The following is a 26118-nucleotide window of genomic DNA, read 5'->3' as shown; positions in this document are numbered from 1 at the left end:
CGCAATTGAGCAATAAGTACCGGTAGTCAAAATCAATTCACGATAGAATCAGTATCCGTATATGTACCGTATGCAGCAATTGACATCCTGAGAGGAGCATAACGTCGTATGAACATGAATTGTGACACCGAGAATGAATGCCTGACAGAACAATATATGTGTCTGTTCCAACAAAGTGAGCAAAATGTAGGCTATCAGGGATGTTGCAGTAAAATTCTTGGTAATGTCCCTATCAGAAGCAATTGCTGCCAAGTGCCTTCCTAATAAATTGTCATTGAACAGGTATGAATTTAAATTGACAATAAAGTCACTGATCTGAAATGATTTTTTATCGTACTTGCTTTAGTAGGCCTACTGCTAATAAATTTTCGAAAATCCTCAGTCTGTAAAATATTATCCTCTTTATTCCAGAAACACAGCTCAGCAAGAATGGCTGTTGAACAAGCTTTTGATCGTCTCAAATCCCTCTGGCTATTGATCTTTAGAAGATGTGTATAGCTAGGCCAATAATTGTGGTTGTGGCTTGTGACAATGCTTCATAGCAAGAGACCTGATTCAAGATCTGGATGCAGTTGATGTAGGTGGCGGCAACCAATTTGAAGAGATGCTGAAACTTGTTTAAATTAGGATACTGTTGTAGCTGCAACACTATGTTTACATCATATGCTGCTTTAGTTACCAATTTTCAAATCTCAATTGTCAATTTTTACAAATGAAACCTCGCATCCTATTTGTGTGTGATGCTAAAAATATCATTGTGTCATCAGTATCTTTGACCCGTGAGACAAAATGGTAAAAATCAGTTCACTGAAAGATATGCTTTTTATTGAGCAGTTATTATTGACGAAAAACGTTTTCACTATAGCTTCAAATAGAGTTCCATCATCTTTGAGGATAGCTGCAACAAGGCTGTAAAAAAGGTACCGGTAGTAAGTATGACGACAAACATGAAATTACTCAGCACTCATGTCCGGGTTGTCTCTGGCGCAGAACGTCCTGAGGCATCTGTAGTGTGCACCGACTGCTGCCTAAAATCATACAAGTGGTCAAGAGTTATTGTCAAATGTAGAAAAGCTCAGTTCGTCATGGCTAATTGAAATAACTGATTGCGCGTTGTAATAGCAAGACAATGGTTGTCGTGTTTGCATCAGCATCTCCATCATTTTGGCACTTACTAATTGATCGAAAATTAGTTCAGCATTTCCAATTATCCTAGAAAGAATCTTCATGCGTGATGACTTCAAATAACCACTGACTGATATAAGCAGGGTTGCCATACCGTCCTAATTTCTAAGATTTGTCCTTATTTTGAAGGGCCACGTCTTAGAAAACTCAACTGTCCTTATTTCTAAGAAATGTCCTTATTTTCCACTTGCGTCCTTATTTTTTCTTATTTTAAACTACTACAGAACCTCGATCATTTCCCTCTGGTATCTGTGTTGCATAATATTATAAAATTATGCTTTTGCGTCGAGATTTTATGAGATCATCATTGAAAGGAACTCCCGTGGCGTACGCACCACTTGATTTGACTTCGAAGGGGTGCGATAGCTTAGCTAGGGCAGTGACTGGTGTAGCAGTTTCGGCTGTATCAACCTACCGCAGCGGACGTCATTTTAGCAGTAAACAGCAGTACCAGGTTTCTGCTGTTTCGTCTAACGCAGAATAAGCTGTAGGGAAGGCAGCATTTATTGGGTACCGAAAAAAAGGCGTTGACACTTGGGTTAAAAAGTCATTCATAAATTGATCTAAATTATGTACGTATAGTGTTAGCTACTAATAAGGCTAAATCTGGTAGTTAAAATGAGCAGGCGTAAAAACGTTTTTTTGTGACGATTGAGAGAGAATTTAAAGGTATCAAGCGACGCTTGAAGGGCAAGTGCCTCACACATTGCATTATCTGCAATTGCGACATTAACCTGGAGCTGGAGACCATATGAAAGACCGGTATTTCAACTCCTCTTGATACTACAAAACACAAGAACTGTGTGATATTGATAGCCAGTCGATGAATAATTTTTTCGCAAGTCCATCAGCACCAACGACCACAGGCTACAAAGATGCTGCTGCTGAGGGTATCTGGGCATTCCATACTGCAAACACCACCAATCATTCCGCACCAACGATTGCACATCGAAATTCTTCAAAGCAATATTTCCCCATTCCAACATCGCAAAGAAGTTTGCTTCGGCCAGAACTTAGACTACAAGCATTGTTACTGGAGTTCTTGCTCCACGATCAAAAAGTGATATTGTTTGACGCCTCTAATCAAAACGAGGTGAAGAGGTTTGGTTTATCACCCCATGGGGGGGGGGGGGAGCAAGACGAACGTGTTTTTTTTTGGGGGGGTGACGAAGTGCCCTATCGGCCCTGAGCAAAGGTAAACCTACACCTGAGCTGTCGCGAGGTCCATGAAGCGCTTTATACTAACAAGGAGTTGCTGTAGCAGGTTATTTCTGGAATGTGATATGCCACGGCTATGGTATAAATAGAACGTATATGTACAAAAACGCTTTTAATGCTAACCTAATTTTTCGACTGTCCTTATTTTTGGGTCCATGTCGATGGCAACCCTGGATATAAGCCTACTCTTTCATTACTTAGAAAGTCACCCAATAATCTGGACTTCCATATGTATATTGATTTGCGAGAAATTGAGCTGCTAGCTTGAAAATGTCACCATCCTTTTGAATTGATGTAATCATACTTTTTATCTCAGCTTTGGACCAAGCTATTACCAACTGCATCACTTCCCTTTCGCTCTAAATTGTACCCCTTGACATCTTTACACTGGTATAGCCTATATATTCAACTGTGTGAAATAAAAACCATCTGCAAAACATACCATTACTATATAAACAATATAGGGTACTCCAGGATATACGGTGTGGGCCTTCATTTATCCCTACAAACTACCATATCCACAACTTTTTGCGTGACATATCCACTCATATAATCACTATGACTATGTTGAATAACTGCCACCACCTCCATGACCAACATTACGAATGTAGACGCGCTCCTGCCACCTGAAACAGGTAGTTTCGCGTCAGCACAGGTAGTTTCGCGTCAGCAACAAGCACGAAAACACACGTTCGTAGAAGCCTGCTAGCACGAAAATAATTTCGCACTTCGTGCCACTACGAACGCTCTCCGTAGTCGAGCGAGACCCACTACGAACGATTGGGTAATTTTGAAACCACTACCGAAACCACGTTCACTTCGAACGGTCGTGTTTTCGAGACTGGTTTTGAAATCATTTCGAAAACATCAGCTAGAACGGGCCCTTAGGGAGACCCAGTGAGACCCAACGAGGTAGTTTCTTCAACATTAAGAAATCCAGTGAAATGCTCTCTTACAGAAACATCCCCTTAGTATCCACATATCGAACTACAAGCGTCATTTGTTTGTCATGGCTGCAATCAGGAGTACAATCAAGAATGACACTGAAGTATGAACATCTATGAAGATCAGAAGTTATTTGACCAATAATATTTTTCCCACCCAGGAAATCAACTCATTTTTACCTAAATAATCATCGGGTATCCGAAAATAATCATCGGGTATCTGTTGATTCTTTACTTTGTTTGAGTATGCTCTGCAAGAACTGGATCAAACTTGGCTAGAAGTTCAACAAGGCCAAGAAATTGACCTTGATGTGGATCCCCTAGCCGTTCGTGTCAAGCAGTACCTCGTAACGCACAGTGATTTCTTGCTAAGTACTGGATGATTGCAAGCAAACGTTTCAGAATAGACCTCCAGTATTCAACAAGCTCACTGTGCCTGCGTTGTGCATTCTTCTGCAAATCGGTTGGGTTTGTCAGAGCGGCACGATTTTCAGAATACGAATGCACCGCTTCAAAATGTTCCTTAGATGCTTCATGTTCACACAAGATTTTACTCATATGCTTCCAGTCCCTGCAACCATCACTGACCAAACTACTTTTACCCGAAGAGACTAATTTGCAGAAAAAGCAATAATACACTACATCCTTCGAGTTTGAATATACTAACCAAGTACATTTCTGCAGTTTATCATTTTCAGCTTTCTTTGAAAATGAGTCAGAGAACTTTCTGTCTTTGGTTACAGAAAACACAAAACAGCTCAATTCCTCTTGAACTGGCCCCTGACAACAACTTCATTTTTCTCTGACATACTTAGTCTAGATTAGATGGCCACACTCCAATATCATCGAATTTTCAGACTACCTTTTCGGTATTAGTGCGAACATCAGTGGATGATTGATCTGCTTCAAACTCAAATCTGGGTTGTTACTGAGCACTACAACTGCCTTGAGATTCAATCTGCGTAATACCAGTTCCGTCAGACAAAGCATTCCTTACTAGTTCTTCAGGGGTAATACCACAGCAAGGCTGTTGTGAGGTGCTCGGTGAGTGAAGCAATGAGTCGTCTCTAGCAGCTGGCGCCTTTTCATTATTGTCGCAGTTGTCAGCAGGCTGTCTATGGCATTCAGTTTCCCCAACAACAGGCAAACATACCGCAAAATCACTGTACTTTGACTGGGTTTTGGTACCTAATGATTATCCTGTACAATGAACTGTTGTGCTGCACAATAAATTGTTGAGATTTTTCTATTTACTATTACTAGTAGCTTCTCTTGCAAAGTTATTGGTTACAAACATCCTCCTGAAGTTGTGCTTCACTTTGAATTTATTCAGAACATTCTTGAGACGGCTGCAAATATTTGTGAAGCAGTCCAAAATTCGCCTTGTCATTATCTTTCTCGACCTGAGCCAACTTCCTTTTCTGATCCCATGTACCCGTGGCATTGTAGCAGATAGGCCCAATTGATCGACCACAGTAATTATGACATACTGGTGCTACCAATTACAACATGAAGGATGAATATTTGTTCAACTCATGGTATCTCATGAAATGTGGTTGCCCACTGACCAGTTCGCCTTAGTAAATGTGCTGTTTACTCAAGTCATCCCTATATTCAACTGGTACTAAAGTCCATCTCTAAAATCAAATGGTTAAGTTGCCATTATACAATGCCATCATATCCCGATCATTATTCCATTCATTCTGCCCTACCATGTATGATTGATTTTAAAGCAAGCACTAAATTTTCTTTGTTACGTCACATCATGTCATGGCTGTGGAGTATTGGCGTTGGTGTGCTAGTATACGCATCAATCACTCGGCACTATGCATCCCTCCAGGGTAACCGTTTATTGTTGATGGCCGTAGTCTTACATAAATAAGCACCAAGTTTAATGGTACACCAAATATCGCTACACTCGAATATATTGCAGAAACATACAAATATTCAATCATTTACTATCTAAATAAAGGTCTCTATGCAACCAATTTAAGCCTGACAAATTCTGCACTACACACATCTTGCTAAGGACATGAGGCCGAAGGAAATAAACAGACAGGTATTGAGCACAGAAAATCACTGAAGAATGACACCCATTGTTACGTTTGAGCGTGGCTAACATGCCGAGCCCAAATAGTTCGAAAGTGGAGGACTATTTTATAAACGAAACACGCGAACACAGAAATAACCTCTGTTGATATGCACAGAAACCCTTCAAACTACGCCAAATTTGTCAGGAAACACATCTTGAATAATTCCAGGGGGTCAAAACATTACTTTTATAATATTTTGAGAGGACCAGGTCCTTTACGGTAAGGTTTCTGTGGTAGGCTACTAGTAATGCGCTGCATCCACACTACACTTCCTTGCGAGGGAATCTTGCTCCATGCAATGAAGTATGGTGTTTCCTATTATAGGTCATACATGTGTTGACTGATTTGTATTCAGCGTTGCCATTTTCCGTCGAAAATCAGTAATGACAATGTCATTTTTACTGCTGAGAAAGACATATATGCAAAGAGTATAATCAATACTTTGCGAACATTGGAAAATATCTTGCAGACAAACATGTTTTATCTAGAACCTACAAGAACTATCCAGGTAGGCCACAACCTAACTCAATTTTCATTGAACCAACAACAGAGAATGAGATCATCACAATTGTGCACAATTTAAAAAGAGACCCAGCAACAGGACCTGATGGTGTTCCTGTGGATATTTTCAAGGAAACCATATTCATAACGGCGCCAACCCTCACTGTATTGATCAACAAATGTTTCGAATTTGGGATCTTTCTTGATTGTCTTAAAGTAGCACGTGTGACACCAGTTTTCAAAGCAGGAGATCCACATAAGTTATCCAACTATATACACACCAATATTACCAGTGTTCAGTCGATGGGATATACTTGGACGGCGGAGGAGACAGTTGTATTAGTTGAGCAGTGGGCTTTATACCACGAAAAGATAGTAAAAAGAGCAGTAAAAACAGGGATGCCTACAGCAATAGTGCAATCATTTTTCCTGGTAGAGACTGGGACGCGTGCTACAAGCGCATGCAAAAGCTACTGAGAGAGTATATAGAAAGTATAAAGATGATCAGAAAAGGACAGGGGGTGGAGAGATTCATATGACCCCTGCCTTGTCAGGAGTGTATGAGACACTGGATATGACCTTATGCGATAAAGAGCTGACAAGCCCGCAACTAGTGCAGTCCATGGAAGGTTAATTATTCGATAAAATATGGTTTACCATACCAGTAATTATGATTATGCTAATGCTTTTCAGACCCATGCTCTATTGCAGACTCCTCTTTTGAAAGCTCTAGCAGTTCGAAGCGAGTTTCAGATACTAGTTTGGGAGGTGGGTTTCCATATATCTTGTAGTATGATACCACAGAATTTGATTATAATTGTTAAAAGCTCTGTCTTGAATTTCAAAATGGAATTTTTAGTTTGAAGTTTATATTCGTAGGCCAACTGTGCAGATATGAATAAATATTATCATGTAACAACTGTATTACAGGGCCTATGAAGAGAAGAGCTAGTGATCTGTCTGAAATGCGTGAGTATAGACTTCGATCGAAATCGATGTGCGAATAATATTTTATTTGATCATATTCCATTTAAGGTAACTTATTGGAAGAGAGCCAAAGTAGGGCCGACAAAAGAATTGACCGCTTGATTCAGTTTCAGGTAAATGAATTATGGACGGACAGTCTTACAACATGAAGCTAATAGTCGATACAGAGTGTTCTTGTATAACTGACAAAGTCAATAATAGAATAAAGTGCATTCCAATGCGATTTGAGAAGTCAAGTAGTGACATTCAGAAATTTTTAGAGAGAATAGATGGAAAAAGAGCGAGAAGAGAGACAGCGTGATCGTCAGCACGACTTGCAGATGTTTCAGCTGCTTTTCAAATAGATATTTATGACACTTACTTGTTACACCTAGGCAATCTGCAGATCGCATCATATTGAGGTATTTCTTGGTACTGTGCCTACATATCATTTAGTTCAACAACCTCGAAAGACGCTGCATGCAATCAGCGTGTACTCAAAGGTGGTGTGGACACTCGGAAAATGACGTCACCGTCACACCCTGATACATTTGATGGATTGTTATTGTCGATCCGTCTGCACTGCAGCAGTGATTCAAGGCAAAAGCCGGTATTAGTCTTTGTTGATTTCGAAGGTGTTCTATATCATGATTGGTGACAGGATTTCGCATGGTATAACTTTATGATGTCATCTAAGACCGTGTAAAGTTTCAAGGTCGTCGCTTAATGATTAAGGCAGTTATTTCGTTATCAAAGTCTAGTATGTTATTGTCGATCAGCCTGCTGCAGTGATCAAGGGCAAAAGCCGGTATTAATCTTTGTTGATTTCGAAGGTGTTCTATGTCGAGATTGGTGACAGGATTTTGCATGGTATGACTTTATGATGTCATCTAAGACCGTGCAAAATTTTAAGGTCGTCGCTTGATGATTAAGGCAGGTATTTCGTTATTGAATCACTGTGTTTGAATGTCAACTGTTGCAGATTGGGACACACAGCCCAAAATGGCCATTAATGAGATTGAATGGCTTTCACCTGAAATTATCCAGGAATTGCTAGCCATCGATGATGACATTGAATAATCACCGGCTGTTGTTGCGAATGAAGCGAGTCTTGTTATTACTGATGAGGCTGTCAATATGCTACTGAACGATATCACAGAGAGTAAACTCTCATCTTTTGGACTGGACAATGTTTCAGTGTGGATAAAAGAATACAATAAAAAGAAGAATAAAGAAAATTTGGTGTCACAGTACAGCAAGTTTTGCATCCGTGCTTCAGATTTTTTCTTACCGGAGGTATCAGACCCATCCTATGTGCTTCGAATAATTGAGAGGATCGCTAAACCCGAGCCAGTTAAGGATGTATTAAAAATTGGCGAAATGCCTGGGTTTGAAGGGGATACGCTGGAATACTTGGGTGGCTATTCATGGAAAAAAGCAGTGGAAAAATTTGGAATCAATGAAATTACGAAAGTCTTGTCTGTAAAACCAAGACCGAACTCTTCGATTGCATAAATTGAAAAAAACGGGTTCACTACATTGTCCATCTGAAGATAAAAAAACGGGTTCACTACATTGTCCATCTGAAGATATTAAATTAGCTTCGGAATTTAGCAGGTCCCCAACAAATATCAACATATCTGTGTTTGCTGAGACTATTAGGCAAGATCAGTACTTTTTCAAAATTGCTGAAAATATCTATCTTTCCAACCAGGACTTGGATTACGATTTATTGGAGGAAATCCTCACACATATTGTGAATACCGTTATCAAAGTTCTTGGAAGAGGGTTTGCTAAGAAGTTATTCGAAAGAATCGGAAGTAAATGCCTGTTGACCAAAGCGTTGAGAGGTAATTTGAAACTACAAACCAAGGGCTGCTAGTGCAAAGAATTTTACAAGAATTTTTAGCTTGAGGTAAATTGTTGGCGTTTTGATTTATATCAGCTTTCATTGCTCATCCTTTATTCTGTATTATGATGGCAATAAAATGAGTATCATGACGAACCTGCATATGATATTGTGATTCATAATATCTCTCAAATATACAGTGAATTGTAGTAGGCTGCAATAGACACAGAAAACATGCAAAGACAGAATAATTAGTTTATTAAAAATGGAAGTAGTGATTATAACAACACAGCTTTTTACTCCGTTACAGGCCACTTTTCTATTCATGTTTAAGTAAAAACCCAACGATTTTGGGCCAAGACTCATCAGGGGCAATCGTCACGAGTCACAAATCAAGTCAATCAAATTTTAGAGTCGCTTTTTGTTACGTGTTTGAAATACAGATCAAGGTCGGATTAATTCTTATGAATATAGAGAGTTGAATATTTTGTTGTATCGCTCGCACAGTAGAACACTCTAAATGAGTAGTCAAACAAATTGATATGATGCAAAACTGATATAAACAGCAGCAGCTTCTCTGCTTGGACATTTGAGGTGGCAGCGGGAGAAAATGACCATCATGTACCAGTAACATTATTCTGAAAATAGGAAATTGCATAAGTAGTCTGCTAAATAACTTTCCTCACACCTGGACTTAGCAGACCTTTGAATTTACTACGTTTCAGTATTGGCTCATTGCAGACTTCTTCATGCCAAGCGTTTTTTGTACCGAAAGTGGTGTTTCCACCTTTCACCTTTTTTATAATTATTCGCTGGGTGATCTGCTGCACTCCGTAAGCTACGGCCTTCAGATCAGGATTTTGTGAGTGCCTACCCAAGTTTATCTGAAAAAGATGATACGGTATCAGAACTAGCCAGTTCCTAGATACGGTATCAGAACTAGCCAGTTCCTAAATACTAGGAAAACTTCCAAAATGTCTTGCGAGAAAGTTCGCAGGCAAACATAATCCAGTTCACGAAGCAAGCCTTCACAGAGACAAACAAAATTTCGAGATGTAAAAATCAATCCCTCCAGGGTTGCTCGGGGAAGAATGCGTTTTTGCTCCCCCAATTCACCTACTTCAGCCTTCCAAATAAGGATTTATCACTCTAATTAGTTTACATGGCAAGCATTTGAAGTCTACCTTCCATAACATCAGATTCTGGACAAAATCCTTGAGGAAGTTGATCATGTGATCCTCCATACTGCGTACAGGATTCCTCACTCCGCAGTTAATCACTTCAAACCAACTGTAAGACAATATAACAATTTTGGTTTTACTCACATAAATAAATTGGAGAAAATACTATTGCACCTGTTTATAAGGAGAATGAAGTCAGAGGTACCCTTTGCTCCATCCATCGTTGATAAATTTTTCCCCACTTCCCAGCTTAGAATATGCCTCGCCAAGTTCACTTTCATCTACATGTCAATTGTAAGGCTTGTGATAATATTCAACTGTAGACTGAAATGGAAAATGTACTTTGGAATATGGATTCAATCGAATATGGGCTTCTGTGAGCCTGGTCCGTCTGAGCATGAGGCTGTATTTTTCATTTTCGTAGAGTTTTAAAATATGCGTCTATAGTATGTCATTCCCATCTTTGTTCATGTATTTTGTTCCACTTGATTTCCACGGTCTGCAAGATAAGAAATAATAAAATAATGATGAGGTGGATCGGAAAAGATAAGTATAGGTCTATCACGACCATATGGATTGGGGGCGGAGAAGGAGCAGTTTAGAGGAATTTCTTTGCTTCCAGCCAGAACTTTGAAAAATTGTCTATTTGTAGACATGCAATAACGGCATGAACTTGAATGCCCTTTATCTCACATTCACGGAGTAAGTGCCAAAATTTTAAAGCCAGACCCCCCCCCATGAGTGACAGTTGTAGGATACCACGCAATGGGGAGCGAGATTTCTCCTTTGACAGTGCGCAGGTAAAATACTGGAAAATAATCAAATATTGTAATTCATATTGTAATCCCAGTCCGCAACCTTATTGAAAAACAAACCCACCAAGAATATATGTACCCAGCTTGCACTCAGTAGAAAAGTTTGCATCAACAAAGCCCACTGATTTTCCTTCGGACATCACCAAATTTCAAAATCGGAATATGACACCCATCTATGGCGCCAACGCAATTCGGGAGACGATAAGCAAGGGAAAAGGCTTGGGAAGCTAGGTGGATATTCTCGGGCATCCTTACGTACTTGCACATCATGAAAACCGAGATATACCGACAAACATCCATGGTTATCTGTTTTCCAACAGATATGGCTGTCAAATAGAATAGACATTGAATATATGGTTCTCACTTCGAAGACGCTGGATTGCCCCGATCCAAACGTGACTGCGATTTCACGATACGTCGTCCCAGAGGACAATCTCGAGAGAGCAATGGCCACTGCATTCCGGAGATATTGGCAACTTAAAATTTGTGGCAACTTAAAATTTGTTTCTTTTTTAATGAGGTGAGACCTCATTTCAGCACAGAGAATACCGAAGGTTCTCCTGAAAAATAGTTGAACAATAGGGGTGTTCAAAAATAACTTTCTTTCCCGAATCTTGCGGGCTCCGTGATTAAATCGTTAGGGTGCCTTGAAAATCGACGCACACCAAATTTTGTTTCATTCCAACCAATAATCACTGATTTCGTAGAGTTGCAAAATTTTACCCAAAAATACCCATAAATGCAAAAATAAATTTTTCCAAATTTTTCTGTCAACCCCATGAAATTGTAGCGCTGTCTTCAAATACGATGCAAAACAAATCTGACTCAATTCAAACCAGTAGAAGCTGAGTTATTTGAGTTTTTCTTTGATAATCCGGGGATTATCCGTGATCGGTGGATAATCCAAGAACCATTAGAACTATTTAGTTCACCAAGTCTGCTATAGAGATAATGGTGACATGCACGAATGAAAGTTTACCTGTTTTCCTCTGTAATTGCAAACTCATTCATGGATTTTAGTCTTTTATGCAGGGTTTTAACCAAGTCACAAGGCTCCGAGTCACAAGTCAATCGAGTCCAAGTCAGCGAGCAGAGGATCAACTCTGAGTCATTGTATTGACTGCTCAGTTTCCAGTTAAAGTCTTGTTAACCCACTCTTTATAACTCTACTTGGCGATATCGAATGGTTCGCATTTATTATAATATGACTTGGCGATATCGAATGGTTCGCATTTATTATAATATGTTAATTCTTCTAACTTTTAGCAGTTTCTGGTCGCATTTCAAGTACCAATACCAATAGACGTAATCCCAATAGTGTGGTTACTTTACTATTCGTCGAAAGTACAATGAAATGTAGGTCTTGGCCGCCTGAGTCTCGAGTCATGCGAGTCAAGTCGAGTCATCAGAAAATCGTGATTTGAGTCATTACAACCCTGCTTTTATATGAGCACAAAATATTGCTAACATTCTCAGCGTCGCATTTTGCCAGGCCTCTACATTTCTTGGGTAATAGATTGCGGTAGGCCGTACGGCCTACCATATCTGCTTACATATTTGATAGTAATATCGGAAACTACAACATTAATCCCACTATTCATAACTGCACGATTTCGGTCCGTCGAGTAAGACGTAATGACGACATGGCTAGTCCTCACTGTAAATATACCATGGAAGGTTCAACGTGGGTATTTGGTGTCAAGATAGTTCATTATAATTATGCACTAAAATGCAGCCGTGAGCTCCCAAGGAAATCGAAATGCGGTCGTTAAAAGGTTGGCCGCTCCTGGCACAATGTTATTAGCCATTTCTATGAGTGTTTTGTGATGATTTTCTTCATCTCAGATCAGAGCAGAGTTCAAGAACATAATTGCGCCAACAACCTTCGAAGACATGAAAAGCAGTTATCAAAATATGATAGATATATTGGATGTAATATTTTAGGTAAATTTGGACTTGCAAATTTAGTCAGCTTCAGCATTAGTAATAACTATTTTATCATTCCATATCATCAGTCCACTGAAGGTGACAAGGATGAACTCACCAAGCTGCTGAAACTACAGTCGGAACTTACAGACACCAGAATTAATTAAGCGCCGACAAAAAAGTGGTTCAACAGCTTTGCTAGTCCAACAGGTACATAATAAATACATAATTTCTACTTCCATTATTATCTGATTGGAATATGTTTAGGCAGGAAAGGCTAACCCGAATATGTTTAGGCAGGAAAGGCTAACCCGATTTACAGGTGAATTTCATGGATGTCCTTACGTGATGACTTCAGATTCTTTTCGAAGCGATTGCAAAAATTCGTATGTAAGTACTACTAGAGTCAGAAGCATGATCCTCCGTATCTAGCTGTCGCAAGACACCAGGATGGGTCAATTCAAGGCTGAATTCTAGCTGTTGGGGAATCCGTCCCGTGTGGTAACGACGGCGCACCGGTGTTCGATATTCTAATCGATATGATGGCATGCTATTATATGCCTGGGATATGTCATACCCGAAGAAATTTCAATTCCTGGCATTTATTGAGAGGGTTGTTGTCGGCGACAAAAACACCCAATATATCTCTGAAAAATCGAATAAGGGAAATTTAAACACATTTTGTAAGGGCTTTGACTTGAGATTATTATTTTTCAAGTTGTTCATCCTTTGCTTCTATCTCGGCACACGGTGTTGGTTATTTTGCAGTATTTCGTTAATATACATCATCCCATCAGCTTCGTCAACACTTGTCATAGCATGCGACTTAATAGTGCCTGCCACATGGGAGTGAAAAATTGAACCATTTATTATACAATTTTGAGCACATACTGTAAGGGCGTAATAGGCTTACTAATTTGACTTGGTTAAACCGTGTTCATACTTTACCTTTGTATTGGCACACAGGTCTTGTTTTCCTTTACAATATTTTGTCAATATATTCCAATAGCTCCTTGGACATAATCATGCGACTTTATTGCGTGACACTTCACGATACGGGTTAAATTATGCGGTACACTGGTTGTGCGGTACATAGGGGGTAGCCGAGGGTCAGGCTATATTTACGGGTTCATCTCAGAAGTGTTTTCGGTGTATAAAGTCGTATGCTGAAACTCAAACTAAGTATGTCGCGTGCTCATATTGTCTCAAAACAAAACAAATGATTTATCACTGTGCCCATGATTATTTATTTGCACTAGCAGCGGTCTTGATTGTTTCATTGTGCAGTGCATTGCTTTTTACATGTGAATGATGGTTTTGTTTTATCACTGATGATTGAATTGACTTTTAATATGATGATATATCATTGTGAACTAATGATTTTTATGCTGCGTTACAAGCAACAGGTTGTGGGCCGAGTACACCAGATTTAGTAATCAAGAGCTGCAGAGAGGTAGCATTCGTGTAGGCCAGATTATGTAATAGTAGTTTCTCGTGCCCATTCCATGGGTGATATCGCAGAGAACGCCTATATCAGACAACACAGTATTGACAACGCCAAGCGATAACACGGAACGCCTTTTCAGGTGCTTTGTTCTTGGACATGCAACGTTCTCTTTGCTGTTGTCACCAACGGAAAAAAATTCAGAGTGTAGGCTACATGTTTGAATTGCATCATAAATTCTATAGTAATTGCTATATATATCGAATATCCGACCAGCTTATGCCAACTCTGATCACTTTTGATCTATCAATACAGGGTAGTGTTTAATGATGACGATAGCATCTAGAGTAGGGGTTCCCAACTTTCTATGACCACTAACCCACCTCTCGATAGGACTAAAGGGATCAGCCTCTAAACCCAAACCTACTGTGTAAACCTACTGTGTATGAAGCTGACGACTATCTATCGGTGCGCAGTATCTTGTCAACCTCCGTCCCTTAGATCAAAAACTCAGTCGATAATGTAGGAATGTATAGAAGTCTTTTTGTGCAATTTCTATCTATAATGAAAGTATAGCCAATATTCAGTATTACCGGACCACGACCTAACATCGACCACGACCTAACATCGACCTCGCCCTGCGCCACATGTCACCTCATTTTGTCGCTTGCGTCTTATATTCTCTTCATTACTTTTCATTCAGTGTGCATGCCTCTTATTTACTTCGCCTAGGCTAAGGTGGGTGTCTTATCTTTAAAAATACTCCAAGTTGTTTCGACACATTCCCATCTTTTCATTGCATCGCAGTCTTGTGATATTTTGAAACGATGAAAATATTGATCAACCTGAATGATCGATTGATTCACATTCATCTTGAATATAGATTCACATTAATCTTGAATACAGAATTTTGTAAGTAGTCATAATCGATTTGAAAGAACAATGTTACTGTACAACTTATGCGAGGGTATTCACGAGTGGCTGACAAGGACTCCTATCGAGTGTCATCCGGACAGCTCCTGGTTATTTCAACATCAATATGGCATATACACTTGACAGATTCTTATGTATATCCATTGATGGAACAATTTTACCAAGCTGTATGAATACCCAACATATTGAAGTGAATTGGGATTGAGTTGGTTGATCATGTCATAGATGACTATGGTTGTACTAACCATAATACACGCTATCAATACCGTATCAGTTTATTAGTCTGTCGTGTACCAGATACAGTTATATACTTACGGACTACTAAATGTGATTGGCGCACATATCTCAAACGCTATAGTAACGTAACGGGTGTAGGCCAGAGATAGGCGGATTCCTAAATTTCGGGATCCGAATCCATCCGGATCCGGCTGGCAACTGGAAATTCAGAATCCAAAAAAATCCGGCTGATGAATGTCCAGTTCGGAATCCGAAAAAATCCTGCCATAATAATGCTAATTAATCATATTGCAGCCAAAAAATCCGGCTAAAAGCCGACAGTCACTGCAAATTCAGAATCCGGATCCAGTCCGGCCAGGTACAAAACCAATGAAATCATGCTCCGGCTCCTGAACCGGACTGTTTCCAACCCTCGTGGTGTAGGCCAGAAAGCTGACTAAAAACATCATGGATTTTCACTTAATATGCGAATTCCAATATATCCTGATTGAGGAGTCGGCGATCCCCACTCCAAAACATTGGATCTTCGTGCGAAATTAGGGTATCTGCAAATCCTAGGGATCCAGGATGAAGGACGCTTTTGCGTCAAAATGTCGCAAAATGTAGTGATCTGTGGAACGTTGTCATGTCAACCAATCGACTTCGTAATACCATGTTGACCATATCATTAGAGTGTCAAGCATAGGCTTACCATATTTTGGAAATCCAAAAAGAGGACACTTTTTCAGAAATCTGAGACTTGCATAACCGGAGAAGAATTCTCAAAAACCGGTGAATTTTTCCCTCTTTATGATCGGTTGACTAAAAAAATTATGATCGGTTGACTAAAAAAAAGGTCATCTTTCCGCTCAGCTAAAGTCACCGTTTTTCACTCCGAAATACCCGCCGGAGCGTCACTTCTGTGCTAATTTACGGCATATCACTCGCAATTTGCTCTAATTCTGACCTAAATTTTCAAAAAAGAGGACAAAAGGGCTTCCTCCGAGGACACTTTAAAAAAAGTCAAAAAAGAGGACAAATCATCTTCAAAAGAGGACGTATGGTAACCCTAGTCAAGCATGGTACACTTGGTAATGTGTTTTACTGAATATATGTGATAATATGGTTGGCCTCATAGCATTGTCGACTCTCCAGTCTCCAATTGCACGACAGATTTCTATGCACTTGGCACTCATTTTAGCATGTTACCCGTCATATTACATTTTAGCATGTTACCCGTCATATTACAACTTTACATGGTGTCAACTGTCTGTGTTTTGGTTTGTAATCAGTAGCGTCTTCTGGTCAGAAATATCCAAATATATCGGGGACAAAAGTTGCAACACTTCGAAGATGTCCGAAAAAATATTTGTAGTAGTCCGAAAAAATATTTGTAGTTAACTCCGACAGTCACAAAATCGGCAAAACTCCGCTGCGAATACACTACGACTCTGCTGCGATGCTCATCACTGGCACGCACCCGTAAGGGTTGATGTGATATCATCGAACGTAACCGTAAGGGTTGATGTGATATCATCTAACGTAACTTGCTTCCTCGCTTTACAGTTCGACGATACCGCCGGATATGCACAGTTGCACATCCACAACTAATAATAGGAACCATTGTCAATAACGAAGGTCCCACTCGCCATCATACGGTCATGGTTTCGGGTACTGGAGTCATTATGCCCAGCCATAGACATACGGATAGTACAATGAAGGATAACAGAGCCAGTTTCTGTGATGTGGACGACGACTCGAAAGAATTCGAAACTGGACTACTTTCCTTACGAGCAAGTTTAAAACAATGTACGCAGCGGTGAATAGGAAACGTGTCAGACGTGTCAACGTCGCCACCAAACTATACTCACATGACATTGACCCATCGAAGTATTGATCGCCAATGCGTCAGTATAATCAACTAATTACCAGGGCCGTAACAGCACTTCGTCAGGCCCCCCCAAAACGTTGGTCTAGGGCCCCCCATTCGGTGATAAACCAAACTTCTGGGGGGCTTCGCCCCCCAGACCCCCCTCTGGCAATCCGATCTTTGCCGCTACTTGTCATCTACATTGGGTGTCCGTTTAGTGAGTCAGATATTCCCGCCTGGACGCGCGATGCGCGAAAAATTTATATAATTCATGATTGAACCGGTCAATATTATCGGGCGTACACCCGTTGGCAGGAATAAAACAGCACTTCGTCAGCCCGCTCAAAAAAATTGGGTCTTTGGCTCCGATAAGGTGGTAACCCGCCCCCTCCCCCATCACATTGTTCGCTTTTGTCACAAAATTAGTCGTACTGTCTAGTGAGCCAGCGCTAGGCGCGAAAATTTTCGATAATTCATGATTAGGGCTGGGCAAAATCGAGTACCGGAGTGATTCGATTTTGAATCACGTAATATGCTTCGAGTCGAGTCCAGTAATCTAGTATCACCCATTATGACGCCATGACTTAATATAATACGTCAAAGTTCAAATATCTACTCTTATGTCACCACAAATAATTTAATGCCTGTTATCCGTCTCATGAATGGATACTTTGGTATTTTTTTCGACCATACCGACTTCATTGCACTTGGTGATGATGTTGTGGGATAACCATGACTTCGGAAATGTGCTACATCCAGTAACCTTCGTAGATTTGTACCATATGTTTCGTATGCTACGATACAGCCAATCAAGGTTCCGAGGCTTCTACAGTGAAAATTAGTATCGAAACTATAATTCTCGTTGATAAATTAACATTCAGTGGCGAGAAGAGTACAATTTCAGTACTCAAAAAAATCGTCCTTTACTACTCGACTCGAATCATTAAAATTAATACTCGATTCTGATTCGAGTACTCGAATCATTGTGCCCAGCCCTGTTCATGATAAAAGCGGCCAATAAGATCGGGAAATTCGAAACAAGACACATTTCCACCGACAGGATGAATCCGTTAAAAAGTCGCTTCAAAAAATGAAACAAGCATATATTGGCAGTTTCCGCAAAACGATATCCAGATCTCTTACATTACGTATATATAGGTCGCCATAACAGAATAAAAACCCTACCAAGGACTTGACATCTACTTCAACACCGAATGTGACAACGCACCGTTACTTTTTCAAAGTATGCCGCTTGTATTCAACAAAACTACAAAAAGGGAGTAAGGCCGACCATCAAGAAGCTTGAATAATATCATCAGTAGACCCCGCAGTCAAATTTCTTGCTCGTAGGATGGGGGCGAAAAGTTTAAATCATCATGAAAAGTTTTTGATATACCATTAGTAGAGGAGGCTTGATAACACGAAATGATGCTACCTTTGAGTAACTACCAAATCTCGAATTATAACTAGCGGGAAATCGGTAGAAGGGATTTAGAAAAAGTGAGATGTCGGGGAAAAGCAGAGAGAATTTGATTCAGAAATATTATGACATGTCTCTATCATGTGGAAGATGCCTTATGCGGGGTGCTTCAACTCCGTATATATAGTGCTTCTGTTACTTTGGACATTGGGAGACAATGCTTGCAGTTCAGCGAGGAAACAACACCACGCCAAATCGTCAGGCTTGTTACACGTCTACTAGTGAAGGAGTAGGAACCTGAATTCTCTAGCAATTACACGAAATCAATAGTGTTCCAAAACCTAACAACTCGTACTTTCGCAGTAACATTTCTCCAGAAGCACAAAACGAGAATAGCATACCACACAATGCTAGCCTTATCAAGGCGAAATCACAACCGCCAACCGTCCACTGGGGGCGCTAAAGCGGCGAGAATCGTCCATTATCAACCAAACCAATTCGTTAAAAATGAAATGGGTGAGGCATCTGCACACTAATGTCTGTTTACCTCACACACACCGTGGAAATAGCAAGCAACACTTTTGACAACCCTGAAATCATTCAAGAAATACTTGCAGGAAAAATCAACACTTCATGAAAGTCGAAGGGGCTTTTTTCTCAAAAATGTACAAGAGATATACGAAATTGAATGCAAAAACTTCCTTTCAAATGTTGCCAATCCTTATCAAAGATTCTTGGAATAGTTCAACATGTGGACCAAACCATTGGAAATTTGGCATAGTTACAAGTTGATGTCCTTGAGCGAGACACCTGTTGGAATGCCGGGGAAGTTTGTTTGTTTGTTGTGTGATGTATTCGAAAACTGCATCCATGGGAATGACGGTCGTCGTGTCCGATAGCAAGGAATCTATAACCGACAAAGTTTTTATGCCAGGGTTTATCCAGGAACCTAGAGGGGAAACACTGGATATAGTTATATTACCGTGTGTACGTGACCAAGATGAGCTCTAGAGACGGAAGAGATGAAGACGTTCCTGGCGCCGTGGGTGGCGGTGACAATGTTGACTACGGAGCCAGCACCGGAAAGCACTTACTTACTGAGGACGAGCTGCACACGCAGGCTATATACGATTGCTATTTTCTATATACAATCACTATTTTCTATCGATTTTTTGAATTTTAGATTTCCTCTCATCATGTGTTCATATTGTATATATGTATGCCTTGGGAATGGGCGGATGGAAATTAAAGAGCCGCTTGTTATGATGTGTCAGCTTGAATTCAAGTTGGAAATATAGGATTCGAGCGCAAATGATCTTACAGGAGGGATGCGTGTGCTCTCCGACGATGAATTGCAGATGTTATCGCAGACGAGAGTCATATTTAGCAAGTATGTTCTTCAGCAAATGGTCGATCCGTTATAATATTCTGGAACATAGTTGCTGCAATTCACCTCAAAGTTAATACAAGCTTATCAAATGGACCGATTGATTTCCTTGTAAATATCCTCATACATGCTCCAACCGTTCGGACGAGAGAGGGAGAGAAATGTTTATTGATTCGTCCAACCTGGTATTGAACTTCAATGGCCTATAAGACATGAACATTAAAAAAACAGTCCAGTAGGATGAATTTTCGCCACAGGAAGATACCTGCTTCTCGCTGATCAATAAACACGTCTGCTTTCTGCAATCCTTAATTATGATCTCCAGGCGAGTCATAAGTCACGGCACGGCACAGCGAAAAATAGGCCGATGTTGTTTGCCAAATGCTTCGTTTTTGCAGTTACACATACAATTATACATATCGCGTTCACCAACTAGATCGGAATTTTGTGAAAAACGTCTCTCGTTTTTAAAAATCGAGAAAGAATCCAGCTAAAAAGTTGACTAAGTTAGCAACTGCCACAGCTGAAATGAGCTGAAACATCGCAGAATGCGGACGAAATTATTGAAATTTACAGACTTTTTCTAATCCTTTCAACTGATTCGGCGCATAATTCCAATATTTTTGAAGGAGTTTTTGACCCCCTAAATAACAATAAAGCGTCATATTTGCCCCATCGTACGAATAACCGCTATGATTACAAATGTCAGAAGCTACATTTGACATGAATTTTTTTAATTATGAAACGTGGGGTTTCGACACCCCAAACCCCCCTCTTGGATACGACCCTGCGACACAAACAGCCGACTATGACCGGTCATAACGAATGTGCCACATCTTATCATATAATACCTTGGAATACGAACGTACAGTTATCTATCAGTGTACTGCATCTACGCAGGTATATGACATCGACGCTTTCCATAGACACATGCTTGCCCAACGACAAATGTTGTAACACATAGTTTCTGTGCCTGAAATAGGAGACAAACATGCGTCAAAAGACAACAATCGGATGAAGACCGGGCTTCTCGGGTCCGGTTGCGACAGTCTGGTACGTAATGAGATTCTATTTGCTATCAATGGTTCACTTTATTCTCTAAATATATCCTCTCCTGTTTCCTACCCCTATTCACGTATATTCATCACCTCAATACTCAGAATTTATGTAGTATGTTGTTGTCTCAAGCTATTTGGACGAATGTTATATTGCAACTTAAATTTTCAAGTATTTTCGATTTACAGCGATTTGTAATGCAACTTTTTACAGGGCATATTTGACACTATATGTAAATAGATTTCCCTATTATCTCACTATCGTTTAAATTTGAGGTACTTTCTGAGGCTAGACCGCCGAAATTAAATATTTTCAATGGGTCAATTTTTAGGCTAAGGCTTATTGATTTTGTTGAAGCAATTAGTCCATAAAACAACTTCTTACTGCAAATTTTGTGACTACTTTTCACTGCAGATTTTGAGAAAATAGGTGCAGCTTTCCACGGATTTGACTGCAACAAAAACTTGCCCTACTGATAACGATCGGGTCTCGGCCTCTTCCTCACCACTTTGTTGCTAGAAGAACTGTCTCTCCTCATTTAACGACTATATTGGACATGTAACTAGCGAATTCTCGAATCTGATCTTAGGCTGATCAGCGATATAATCGATAATTGTATGCGGAATTATCTTTGAATTTGCGGGGTGTTGACGGTCTCTGTTCAGCAGCAGCTGTTATCTTCCTTGAAATACGCCGTGACCCGTCATACACTGCAACCAGCAGCAGCTGTTATATTCCTGAAAATACGCCGTCATACACTCCAAATCGACGAAGTCGAAATTCGTTCATACTCTGAACATCAACAATATTTATTGGATCAAAATTTCGAAAGTTTATTTTCTTTTGTTGACCGCAATGTCGTAAATGCTCATGACTCTTCGTAAATCGTATGTTGGGACATCATCATTATATTTAATCGCTAAACTCTGCCGAAGCGACGCTGCAGCGATTGCTTTTTTCATGGAGCACGGATTGCTTTCCAGCAATCGGCTGTGCGCTCTCGTTGTAATGTGGAGATGGTGGAAAAAAGAGGAAGTGCTTGGACAAAGTAGCTTGGCGTTGTCCGGTATGAAATAATATACTGCTAATCCCAGCATTATTAGAAAATAATTTTGGAGCATGTTTTGACCTCTGCAGGTGCGGGCATGCCGGCGATGGTGCACTATCCGATTGGGGTCCTTTTTTGAAGGGAGTTCGCTCACCGCCACCAAGCTCCTCTACCTGTTATACTTATGGACCAAGGACTACTCCCAAAAAGCAATCAGGGAGGAGATTGACATAAGCAAAAGCACCGCCGTCGACTGGTGCGCATTTTTTAGAGAGGTATTGTTACCTTAATTATTCAAACGTTTATAGCAACTTTCAGTCGACATTATATGGATGTTTTTTCCTCAAGGTTTGTTCGGCAGAACTACTCCGGGGCAGCGGAGTAGTCGGTGGTCCGGGCCACATTGTGGCCATAGACGAATCTTCGGGGGCGTGGACCTAACAACTGGGTTTGTACATAGAATATGAAAATACCAAATGAGGTTGTACAGACTTTAATTATCTACTTGTTCGCAGGCAATGTTTCATGCGGTTTGTTGACCGCCGTAACGCCTCCACCCTGCTCCCTCTTATCCAGAGGTATATTGCACAGGGGACCGAACAGTATGTCACTCTCGCAGGTTTATCACTACCCAAGGGGTGCATACCAATAATATGGAGTTTATAGCGTGACTGTAAACGTAAATTTAATCGAATGAGCGGTTCCAGGCGCGTATCCAGAGCGCGAAAAAGGGGGGGGTTTTGCGTTACGAAATTGGCTATTGTGACGTCATCATTACGATCACTCGTCTCCACGCCCTGGCGAATATTTAATACATTATAGTTTAATAATAAACAGAGATTTGCGGTGAGTGGGAGATGTACGAATACGATACGGACATTGCCTGAAAATCGCGTTTCTTTTATGGTCTGATTGAAAGAAATTCGTAAATGCTCACATTTAGTCATGAGCCGGCAAATGCCGCCCGTCTTCAAGCGCCTAGTTCCGGTCAGAGATGCGTGATTTTGTTGGGTTTTGACGATATTATGCGCACGGTCGGTAGTATCGCAGCGGACGAACAAGCGCGGAATAGGGCGGTAGCAAAAACGAGGGCGATCGCCACAGAGAGGTGTGGTGTGAACAGTGTACGTCGTACACGAATGTGTGCTTTACGATGGCTTTACTAGCCATACGGCTGAGCGTGTAGTACGCGCGAAGATAATTAGACCTTAATTGCAAGCACGCAAGTCAGTCAACTAATACAGAGTACACACTGGGATAATAACTTGATCAACAGAGAAACTTGTCAGCCGATATAATTAGGCTTTACTACTAGGCCTACTCAATTCTCCCGTTCAGCGACAACATAGGCCTGTATTTGGACGACAGCAAGCCACCTAACAATCGGGAACGTGGATTGCTAGGCTTGTATTTTGAAATGTGAATGTCAATCCTAGGCCATTTCTCGCCAATAATCGCGAATACAATGTGGATTTGAGAATAGCATTGTCGTACTGGTGCCGTCGTGTCTGCGTCTCGCTGATCAATCAACACGCCGCCGCGTGCAATTCTTAATTAGGATTTCAAGGCGGAGCGAATTCGCGAGCGATGTTGATTGCCGACAACTTCGTCTTTGCAATTACGTATCGCGTCGGCCAATTAGATTAGATTTTCCTAAAATGAGTCTCTCGTTTTAGCAAGGCGAGAGAGAAATCGAGGGAAGAAAGTTGAGAACGTCGGCAATTGCCACAGCTGAAATGTAGCTGAACAAGTGCAGAATTCGTATGGAATTAGCGAATTATAATGACCTATTTTATCCTTTCGACTAATTCGGCGCATAATTCCAATATTTTGTAGGGGTGTTAGTCCCCTTAAATAACATTAAGACGCCATATTCGCCTTCTCATACGTAAAAACGAATATGTTAAACTAATAAATTAGCAAATATTAGAGGCTATATTTGACATCAATTTTTAGGATTTTGAAAAGGGGGGGGTTCCGACCCCCTAAAACCCCCCCCTGGATACGCCACTGAGCGGTTGCAAGAGAACGTTCATTGCGTCGTATATTGATGAGTGGATGTGGCGTCGTACAAGGTCACTGCGTCATTACCTTGCCGACATCGTCAGTGCCATTTCCGCTGACCCACGATATCAAGTGTAACTCACTTGGTAATGCTCAATGCTTATTGTGAGCTATATCAATCGCCTTGCCGTACTTCAAGGCTACATTATTGTTCGACCGTCATTGTTCGACGCTATTATAGCGTCATATTGTAGAAGTAGACAGGTATAATGTCCGAAGGCTAAATCATAGCGTAGTATACTCTGGATACAGAAGTAGACCAGTAATGTCCGCCGGCTAAATTAGAATGTAGTTTGTACTCTGGGTACAGAAGTAGACCAGTAAGTAATGTTCGCCGGCTAAATTAGAATGTAGTTTGTACTCTGGGTCAATGTTCCCTCTAATTTTTCACCAGTCTGCGAGAACACGTTAACTCACTGCGCAACCAGCCCTCCACATAAGGTGATAAACCGAACTTCTGGGGGGGCTTCGCCTACCAGACCCCCCTATCGGGCTATGCGCTTTTTGCCGATACTTATCATCTACATCGGGGGCCGGTTTGGTGGTTATGTCGCATGAACGCGCGAAAATTTTATATGATTCATGATTGAATCGGTCAATATGATCGGGAATTACATATATCTATTGCTATCCATTTTTATCCTCACTCTGCTCACATAATCAGATTTACCGGTAAAGCTGATCAAGTGAGGTGTGTTAGAAAAGGTAGGTCCTCTAAATATTAAATAAACATCTTCGGGCGCACCCGTTGGTATAATGACTTCGTTACATGATGCTATTTCGTGACCTCCTATCGGCTATGTCAAAACTAAACTAAAACACGAACACGATTTAAAATTGGTATTTATCTACTGGCAAATAATGTTCCCTCGACATGGCATTTGTCTTGTGGGACTCGGATCGCCAGCACATGAACATTCAAACTTATATGTATGAATCGAAGTTTTCGGTCAGCATATAGGGCAGTCCTTTTCGGCCAAGGTTTTCTCGCTGCTGATCGTTTTGGCGCACTTCTCGGAGTCGCATGTCACATAGCCTATAACTTCATATGTCTTGGTGCCTCGTGGCAAGGTAATGGCCGACGTCCAAGTGCCCATTTCTCTTAATTACGCGTATTTTTTGTTGTGGGAAGGTTACCCAATAATCGAGATATTTGACAAAATTAATTCCCAAAAAATACACCATGATTTATGTTAATTCACGAAATAATTTTGGGCTCCCTTCGATCTTGGCCCCCTAATTGAGGGTTTGGAGTGCGGCAGTTACGGTCCTGAGGAAATCTTACGCAATGTTCATGACAAGCGGAGAAGACTATGCGCTAGTTTCTCGCAGATTAACTTCGAGCTAGCCCATTGTTATTTATTACTTTGTTAAACCATGTTTTTTCGCCATTCCCAGAAAATAATGCGCTATCGAAATGATATCAGTATCGCTCACGCGTACGAGACCATACTAAAAGAAAAGATTTTTCGTTAGGCGCTAGTGATTGCAAAGGCGCTAGTGATTGCAAAGTCTAATTTCTTCACGGAGCGCAATATTTACCTTTGCGGGCCGCACTTGTACCTCGGTGTAAGACTTCAGCGATAACACTATTTGCCCCTGGCAATGTTCCCTCTAATTTTTCACGAGTTCGCGCGCCTGCGTAGTCCCTTGGACAACAGTGCGCAACGACTCAAAAAAAAAAACATCACTTCGGATTTTTTGTGCGCAACTTAGATTTTCTGTGCGCAGAGACCGCTTCAGCACTGCGCATTTCCGCAAGTGCGCAGCTTAGAGGAAATATTGCTCTGGGAACAGAAGTAGACCATTTATGTTGGCCGGTTGAATAGAGATATCGTCACCTGGTCGACGTAAGTCCGTAGACCAGCGATGTTCGACGGTTAAATTAGAACGTAGTTTGTACTCTGAGTACAGAAGTAGACCAGTAATGTCAAAAGGCTAAATTAGAATATAGTTTATACTCTGGGTACAGAAGTAGACCATTTATGTTGGCCGGTTGAAA

General features: G+C 40.7%; 2 long non-coding RNA genes across 2 annotated transcripts in view; one reads left to right on the top strand and one right to left on the bottom strand.

Moving 5' to 3' along the window:
- The window catches only part of LOC145435518 (uncharacterized), a 446234-nt gene that overhangs the window by 282455 nt on the left and 137661 nt on the right, over positions 1-26118 (bottom strand). The window lies entirely within an intron of this gene.
- On the top strand, positions 6321-7337 carry LOC145435130 (uncharacterized). The gene is made up of 5 exons (XR_013913715.1): positions 6321-6570; positions 6635-6709; positions 6872-6910; positions 6977-7041; positions 7189-7337. It is a non-coding gene; the product is annotated as an uncharacterized LOC145435130 (long non-coding RNA).

This window comes from Botryllus schlosseri, chromosome 3, assembly GCF_051294905.1.
Source record: "Botryllus schlosseri isolate E-star chromosome 3, Bs_hap1, whole genome shotgun sequence".
NCBI classification, from domain to species: domain Eukaryota; kingdom Metazoa; phylum Chordata; class Ascidiacea; order Stolidobranchia; family Styelidae; genus Botryllus; species Botryllus schlosseri.
The sequence above is the reverse complement of the archived record's forward strand: the minus strand, read 5'-3'. Positions and strand labels throughout refer to the sequence as shown.